Source organism: Anas acuta, chromosome 2 (assembly GCF_963932015.1).
Source record: "Anas acuta chromosome 2, bAnaAcu1.1, whole genome shotgun sequence".
NCBI classification, from domain to species: domain Eukaryota; kingdom Metazoa; phylum Chordata; class Aves; order Anseriformes; family Anatidae; genus Anas; species Anas acuta.
The window spans coordinates 121770398-121778665 of NC_088980.1; the positions used below are offsets into that span (position 1 = coordinate 121770398).

General features: G+C 51.9%; 1 long non-coding RNA gene across 1 annotated transcript; it reads left to right on the plus strand.

Moving 5' to 3' along the window:
- The first annotated feature begins 771 nt into the window (after nt 1-771).
- On the plus strand, nt 772-3255 carry LOC137851818 (uncharacterized). Its single transcript, XR_011093499.1, has 2 exons — nt 772-1170; nt 1769-3255. It is a non-coding gene; the product is annotated as an uncharacterized lncRNA (long non-coding RNA).
- The last annotated feature ends 5013 nt before the right edge of the window (nt 3256-8268 follow it).

Here is an 8268-nt window from a genome sequence, read left to right on the forward strand (position 1 = left end):
AACCATTGTTTGATGCAAAGGGACTAACGATGATGAGTCATGGACTTTATGCCACAGCAAAGGCAACAGACATGGCTCTGAGGCAAATTTCTCTTTTATTTTGATCGCGCTTCCAATCGGACTCCCCTTTCAGATGTACTTTGCGGCCCTTCCAAACCACCCAAAGCTCCTCAGCAGCCAGCAGCAAACTCAGAGCTGAGCTCCGAGAAGGACAAGCCTCTCTGCGCCCTCCTAGGAACGGCACAAGCCTGTTAGCCAGAGCCCCCCGACTGCTGGCCTTGACCGACCTCAGCGCTCTTTGCCTGCCCTAACTCGGCTCAGCACGGCTCAGCACGGCACGGCTCGGCTCGGCAGCTAGCTGCACGCCTGCCGCAGAGCCCGGAGCCTCGGAAGCGAGCTGGCCCCGCGCAACCGGGCCAGACCCGTGCTAACCGGGCCGGCCCCCCCGGGGACAAAGCCCACGGGCGCTTCGAATGGGCCCGGCTGGCGGCGGACTCCCCCGGCCCCATAGTGGGGGCTGGGGTGGGACCGGGGGCGGCCTGGGGGCGCCGGAGGGGGGACGCGGCGGTGCCGCAGTGAAGGGGGGGCGGTCGCCGTGCGGGGAGGGAGGGTGGCCTCTGGGCTGAGCCTGGCAGCGGGCTCCTCTTCCTCGCTATGACTGTACAGATTCATGTGACATTGAGGTTGGGGAGGTGGGAGGAAGGCGGAGTGGGGGGGGGGAGGGAGAGGAGCCGGAGGGAAGGGGGAGGGTTGAACTTTCTGCCGGGCTAGGCTTTTCACACCTTTCTCTCCCCACCATGCGAGAGGACGTTTGGGGAGAGAGCGGCTCGGTGGGGTCCCCTCCGAGCGGGTCCCCCTCGACCTTGCAGGGACCCGGCCGGGCTGCGCGGGGCTGGGATTGCGCCGGGTTTCAAGGACACGGGAGATGATCGGGACTTTGGGAGCCAACATCTGCCTGGCTGGTGACGTCAGCAGCCCCGTGTAATCCTCTTGTACTGAAGGCAGATGCCTTATTTGTTTGGCTGGAGAGGCATTAATCCCTAATTCTGGAGCAGCAAGCGAGGGGGAGAGAACGGACCGCTTCGTACCCCCGAAAGCAGCTCGCGGGGCTCTCCTCCTCTCTGCGCTCTGCGGCTCCGGCTGGGCGGAGGAGCAGCCAGCCTTCGGCAGGTTTGGCCATTTTCTTTCTTTTTTTATTTATTTTTTTTTAATTACTATTTTTTAATACTCAGAGCGGGGTCATAAGTCTTCCTTTTATTTGGGTGCTCGGATTTCTCCCCATGGATTTTGCTGTCTGCTCTCGTACGCTCCTCAAACCGAGAAAAGAAGCTGGGGTGTTTTTTTTTTTTCTCTCATCCATGTTCTTCCATTTTTTAAGATTTTTTTTTTTTTTTTCCCTGTCCGGGGATGTTTTTGCAGCGGCGGGCAGGGCGCTTGCCCTTTGTGGTCCCCCCCGCCTGGTCGCTTCCCACAGACGCCCCGGTGATGGGCGTTTCGCCTGACCCCGCTCGGCCGCCGAGCGGGCAGCCCGGGAGGCTGGGGTCTGGCCGGCACCAGTTCCGCGTCAACCCGTGTGGCCCCCCTTCTCTTCCCTTGCCTTCCCTTGCCTTCCTTTCCTTCCTCCCCTTCCCCTTCCCTCCCCGCCCTTCCCCTGCTCTGACTCCCCCCTCTCTCCCTTTTGTCATTGGCAACCGCGCGGCGTGCGGGCTCCCGGCGCCCGTCCCTCCCCGCCTGCCTTTCTAATTCTCTCGCTTTGTCTCTTTTCCAGGCGGTCGCACGCAGGAGCTGCGGTGCCGAGGGGTGCCAGAGCCGCCTGCTCGGCTTGCCCCCCGGATGCCCGGGCAAAGCCGCCGAAAAGTCTCGGGGAAACCCAGCTCGCCGCCGGAGCCCAGCCGCAGCACACCCGCTTCGCCTTCTCTCCTCTCCTCTCTTCTCCTCTCCCTCTCCCGGGCCAGGCTCGGAGGCAGCAGTCGAGGTCAGCCCGCACGGGTCGTGGGGTCCAGCCCGGGTCGAGCCCGCAGGGCGATGCGCGGTGCCCGGCCGCCCCCCAGCTCTTCCCCGGCGTGCCATCGGCACCAAAACAGAAGGGTCCCCGTCCTGAGCGGTGAAAGACGGCAACAACCGTGATCATAATAATAATAACAATTACCTTAGGCTTTTTTTAATTATTATTTTTTTTATTGTAATGACTTCACCCCTCATTTCATCGCTCGCACAGTTCAGCGTAGGCAGGCCAGATGGGCTGCCCAGACCCTCCCGGGAAAGGGGCAGGTGCGAGTGAGTTGATTTTTTTTTTTTTTTCGCTTTACAAAGAAAGATGACATGTCCCGTCCTTTCATTTTTCACCGCCGACACCCGGCCGAGGGGAGCGGAGATGCTCCGGGGGTGCGAGTCCCACGGCCCGGGCTCCAGCCGAGCCGCAGGAGCAGGGACACGGTCCCTCCCGGGCAGGGATGCCAAACCAGAGACGTCGAGACGGGGAGAGCCAACTCCTGCGTTTCAAATCACGCGAAGACGCTGGCGAAATTAAAGCAGTCGCCTGGAAGTGCGTTATAAGCGCACGCTTAATTTCTTTTTTTTTTTTTTTTTTTTTTTTTTTTAAGCCATTAAGTGCATATGTAACAGCTTTCCGGGCTTTGCAAACAACAGATGGGCCAGTAGAAAAATTCGAGCATGAATTACGTCCAGCCCAGGCCAGGATGGGACTAGGGCGGAGGGGAATTATACATATATTTTTTTATATATATATATTTTTTTTTTCGGGGATCGGTTGCTGTTCTGTTTCCAGAGAGAGCGAGCGGGAACGCTCCAAGGCTCTGACTCTCCGTGTTCACAGCGGACCTTGATTTAATGTCATACAATTAAGGCACGCGGTGAATGCCAAGAGCGGATCCTCCAGGCGGCATTAAAGCTCTCGCCCGAACATAGCATAGCACCACGAATAAAAAGAGTAGCGCTAAGTGACACACCAGAAAGGAGAGAAAAAAAAGCAATAAAGGGCTCGACGTTCTGTACTCACCTACGGAAAGCGCCACTGAATAGGACTCGAGGCCGGGACGGCTGAGCCCCGTGGAGAGGAGGGGACCGCTGCCAGGGGATGGCAGCTGTCAGCAGCAGGTAACGGGGACGTGGGGCGGTGCGGGAGCCGTGCGGTGGCAGCGGTGTCTTTCGAGGTGGCGGTGACTCGACCTCTCGCTTTCCTGGGCTTAAAATCATGTAAAGTCGACGACTGGGAAATAAATACATTTTCTGCTATGATCATCGCGAGGAATTGTTCTTTGCGCATCGCCCAGCCGGTGGCAGGAGCGCTGCGGGCTCGGCGGTGGCTCCTCCTTTCGGGGGTCTCCGCGGCACGATCGTTCGGGGGTCGGGGGGGGGGGGCGCGTTTTGTGCACCGGGGAGGGGGTAAAAAAGAAGGGGAGGGGTAGGGGGGAGCGGAGAAGGGGGGGTGAGGCTGGAAGCAGAGCGCTGCAGGAGGGCAGCGGTGCGGCGGGGAGAGCGGAGCGGTGTGCGGCTTGGTGAGCGGAGCGGTGCTGTGCGGCTCACGGGTGCGGAGCGGGGGGAGGCAGCGGGGCAAAGGGGTGGGGGGAGGCCGGAGGAGGCTTGGGGGTGAAAGGGAGAGCGGAGGGAGAGGGGGGCACACGCCAGCAGCGGGGCAGGTGCATGCGAGGCCGGGGCAGCGGAGATGAGGCTGTGGTGGAGGAGGAGGAGGAGGTGGCGGGGGCCACGTCGGTGCGGTGAGCAGGGGGTGCGGGGCGAGGAGGGGAGAGGCCGGGGCTTCGGAGGCAGCGGCGGCGGCCTCCTTTGTTCCGCGGGGCCTCGCCGGTGGAGGAACAAAGGAAAGGAGGGAGGCCGGGGCCGGCGCTGTCCCTGGTGCTGGCCCGGCCGCACGGCGCGGCTCGGGGCCGGGGGAAAGCACGGAGGAAAAATCCCAAACTGGGCTGAGATGTAGAAGGGATGGTTGCAGGCAGGGCAGGGGTGTGGAAAGGGCTGAGAAGAGGCTCGGCCTCCGTCTCTCCTTGTGCGCCGTGCAGAGCCCAAGCCCCGACGGGGTGTCCCCCGCCGCGCAGCGCACAGCATCCCTCCCGGCAAAGCCCCCCGCCGCCCCCTGCCTAAAGCAGGGGGGCTTGGAGGGGGTCCTGCAGGGGCTCCGGCCCCGCTCCCGGCAGCGGCCATCGCCAGGCGGCGCACGGCACCCCGGCGGGCCTCATTCTGCACTGCCCGCTATCGAACAGCGGTCACAGCCGGCAAGAGCGGGGGATGCTCTCGGAGACTAAATAAGGCAACACAACTAAACAACAGTGATAAGGACAAGGACAATAATGACAGCCGTACTGTTCACCCCCACCTGGTGCGGGGGTCTTCGCCTTCTCTCTTCTTGCACTCAGCAAAGAGCAGTGATCGCAGTGTTTTGCGTGGTGTTGCTTTTTGTGCATTTGTTTTGCATTTATTATTATTTTTTTAAATTATTATTATTTCAGAGGTTAAAGTGTAGATCAGACTTGTCACCTTCTCTGCAAAGGTATGAAGGGGACAGTCTCTGCCCTTTTCCCGGCCTTTTGCCTCTGTCTCGCTTTGTACTTGTCCTTGCAAGGTCCAGCTGACAGAGGAGGCCCATCAGATTCTCCATCCCTTCCCTCCAACACAGTGAATTGGGGGTTAAGTCTCTCCTAATGCTCCTGCCATGCCGCATAGCAGCTCTCATTTTTTGCTTTGTGATATCCGTATACATACATCTGCATATGCACTCATACGCACATCTGTGTGTTTATGCAGGTTTACATTATAATATCTATGCAGGCTTATAATTTCTGCTCATCATCGCTTCTTGTTTATATTTCCTCTGCAATACCCACAGCTTCGCAGGATCTCAGGGAGCCGAGCAGGGAGCAGAGGAAAGTCTATCTTCGCCTGCTTGTATGTGAGCCAGAATGAGCCGCAGCCGAGACTGACCCTTGCACAGGTAGAGAGCGGGGAGGACTTTTAAATACCTTGTGTACTGAGCGACCTGAAGTGCTCATTTAAACTCTTTGTAGGATTACAAACCTGAGCTGGTCATTCCTGCATCAAGGCATTGGGCCCACCACAACTCACTTACATTTTCTTTCTTGAAAATAGATACCAAAGATCTGTTATAAATATTATACTGTTCCATAGCAAAAGAAATGCAGTAAATATGTACACAAAGGTGCCACTGCCAGTCTCTCAGTGTAGGCTTTAAAATTTTTCCTAAAGCTTGGAAAGAGATTGAACTTTCTTTGGAATAGATGGAGCCTTCCAAAGACATGGAACCTTGCCGCCTTCTAAATTGTAGTAGCAGCAAATGACGGTGGTGACGTAACACATGAAAAATGGATGTAAGTAAGGTCTGATCTAGTGAAGACCCGGGTGATGGAGAGAGCCATCCAGAGCCGTGCATTTCTCCCTCTGGTGTCATGTTGCTGCCGTAGGAGTATTGAGATTCTGGTGGTGGCGTCTGAACGTAACCCGCATTTAATATTAACCGCTTTCCTTCCTGCCTCGAAAAAATAAGGAGAACCCTGCTCTCCGCAGTTTATCCTGGGGGCAGCCTGATTCCCAAGGCTAACTCAATCACGGCTTAGCGCTGCCTGCGAGCCCCCTCCGCAGGACGAAGCGTTAAGGTCCCTCCTCCCCTCTCTCCATCCCCCTTTCCCTTTCTGAACCGACACCTCCCCGGCAATCCGCGCCCCTCCGCGCCCCTCCGCTACTGCAGTGCCCCCTGCCGGCCTTGCAGGGCGCACGGCGCAGCCTCCGCTCAGCCTCCGCACTCTTTCCGCCACAGAACTCGAGCCACTTCAAGTCTTTGCACTGTAGAGCATGAAGGTTTTTCTTGCCCGACCATTGGAAATCAAGGCTTTCCCTCTCGTGTAAAGTCAGTGCTGTGAAATAGCAGCTGAGACGCAAAAAAAAAATGAAGGGCAACCGGCCTTCGTGAAGAGCAATGGGCCAAAATATGAAGGGCGACCTGTCTGTTGGGGATGTTGAGGCCATCTGGGGCATCAGTGTCACCCAGGGACAAATGGTCCTACTACAGCAAGGGAGAAAGTCAAGGTAACACCCAGCTGCAGAGACAGGCTTTCTTTGGAAAGATAAAATGAATCCTTTAAACTTAGAATCAGACTGACTAAATGCCAGAATTTCATTTTATTTCACCTGTCCTCCTATATTCAAGGCCGTGGTCAAGGAATACGTAGAGCACAGGTAAGTGAGGTGATAAGGAGAGCGAGCCCTCCAGCAGAACGAGCGCTCTTCCACTGCCTGCACCCTGCAGAGCCTGCGCCAGGAGCAGGACCTTCCACCGAGCCTCCACCTAGAGACATGGAGTAGAAGCACTGTGTCCAGCACTTCAAGGCCTGGTGCACGACTGCAACTGCCACAGTGCGGGACAGTGTGTGAGCCAGCGAACAAGGTATGGCACCAGACTCATTTTCACGCCCTGCACAAGCCTCCTTTCATTTCTTTTGTATGATTTAGCTCCGTTGATGCTGATAAATTACCACAATAACTAAGGAGTGAGATAATAGCAGATAGCAATTTGCAGTCTAACGTGAATTAATTTTCTCTTAATCAGGCACTGCTAAATAGCATGGTGGGAATTGAGTACAGTACTTCTTAATATTAAATATTTGTTTGCCTGAAGTATTCCTAAAAAAAAAAAAAAAATCTGATTACTCTAGAGTAGTCCCACAATCAGAAAACAGGGAAGATATACCAAATTTGAAATACACTGTTATGGTAAAATTTAACTTAGAGGCAATTTGATTTACTTTTAGCATCAGTAGATAACCAAATTAACTTCATGTACTTTTCATGCTTAGGCTAGCTTATAATTCACTATATTAAAGTAATTCTGTTTATTAGGTGGTGATGGTACAGGTTGTGTGTTAAACAATTTAATTTAAATACACAGTTAATACTTGTACAAAAGTAGTTAAAATCTAATCTAAGGTTGTTAACTCAGTCACTAACAGGTTTCTGTGTGTGTTCTCTACAAGAAAATACAAGATGAAATATGCTGTTTTCAGCAATGAACTAGCATACATTTAAACCAATCTTACTGAAGGCAGTTAGTAATGAAGTAAAAGCAAGGCAATAGCTTTTGTTTCTTAGCAATTCTAGCAGATAACTACAGAGTTTTTTGAAGATACCTTTACAGTGCTTGGAACAGAGAATAACATAATATCCTTTCCCACCTTGGAGGATTATAGCACACATAGTCATATGTCATTTTATGATACTTGTATAAAAGGGCTCTTCAGGGTTTTCTGAACATAAAACTTCCCCCATACAACATTCAGATCTCGCTGTTAGAAGTATTTAACCTCTTTTAGGCCATCCAAAGATTTATGTTTTGATTTACTGTTTTACATCCTAAGCACGAGACAATCAGTTGAGAGAACATTTTTTCAGTGAGCATACAGGTCACGGGAAAAAGCTCTTACCTTTACACTGTTATTTTTCAAACTTAACTAAAACCTTTTTGCTATTTGTTCTTTCTTTGGACCATGTATGTTCAGTCTACTGATATTTGTGGATAAAATGAAAAGAGCAGCTTTTACAGGAAAAGTAAAAGTACATCCTTTATTATTATTATTATTTTTTTTTTTTTACCATACACACTTTCAGGTAATGTGACAGACTGGGTAAAGTCCATTAAAAATCAAGGGCACAACTTCCTTCAAATTAACAAAATTAGGACATCTATGAGTCCTATTAAATAGCATTTAAAAAATAATAGTGATGTGGCTGTCACTAATTAGAGCAATAATTAGTAAGATGTTGACCTACTTTAAAGATTTTTGTAGTTCCTCATCTCTGTTCTGAACAGGACTCTAAAAACTAATCAGAATAAATCATTTGCATGAAAAGAGTGACAGAAACCTACAAGAAAAAATAACAAACTGAAGTTTTAGCTTCTTTGCAATGTCAAACTACTTATCTGAATCAAACTAACAAAAGCAGGTATAGGTTTCAGGTCACAGGTATTTAAGAAATACTTAGAAACCTTGATCTTTTAACCTCACAGGTAAAAAAGATGTGTTAATGTGTTGAAAAAAAAAAAGGTATGTGCTTATTCAGATAGGTCTTCTGCATTTACCTGTCCACAAACCTGATTAATTTTTCAGATGAAATATGCTTCAAATATGCTTGATTTTTTATCAAGATGCACATTTAAGACTAAAAGCAAGGTTTAAACACACAGGATGATGACTGGAAGTACATAGGACACAATATATGTTTAGAAAG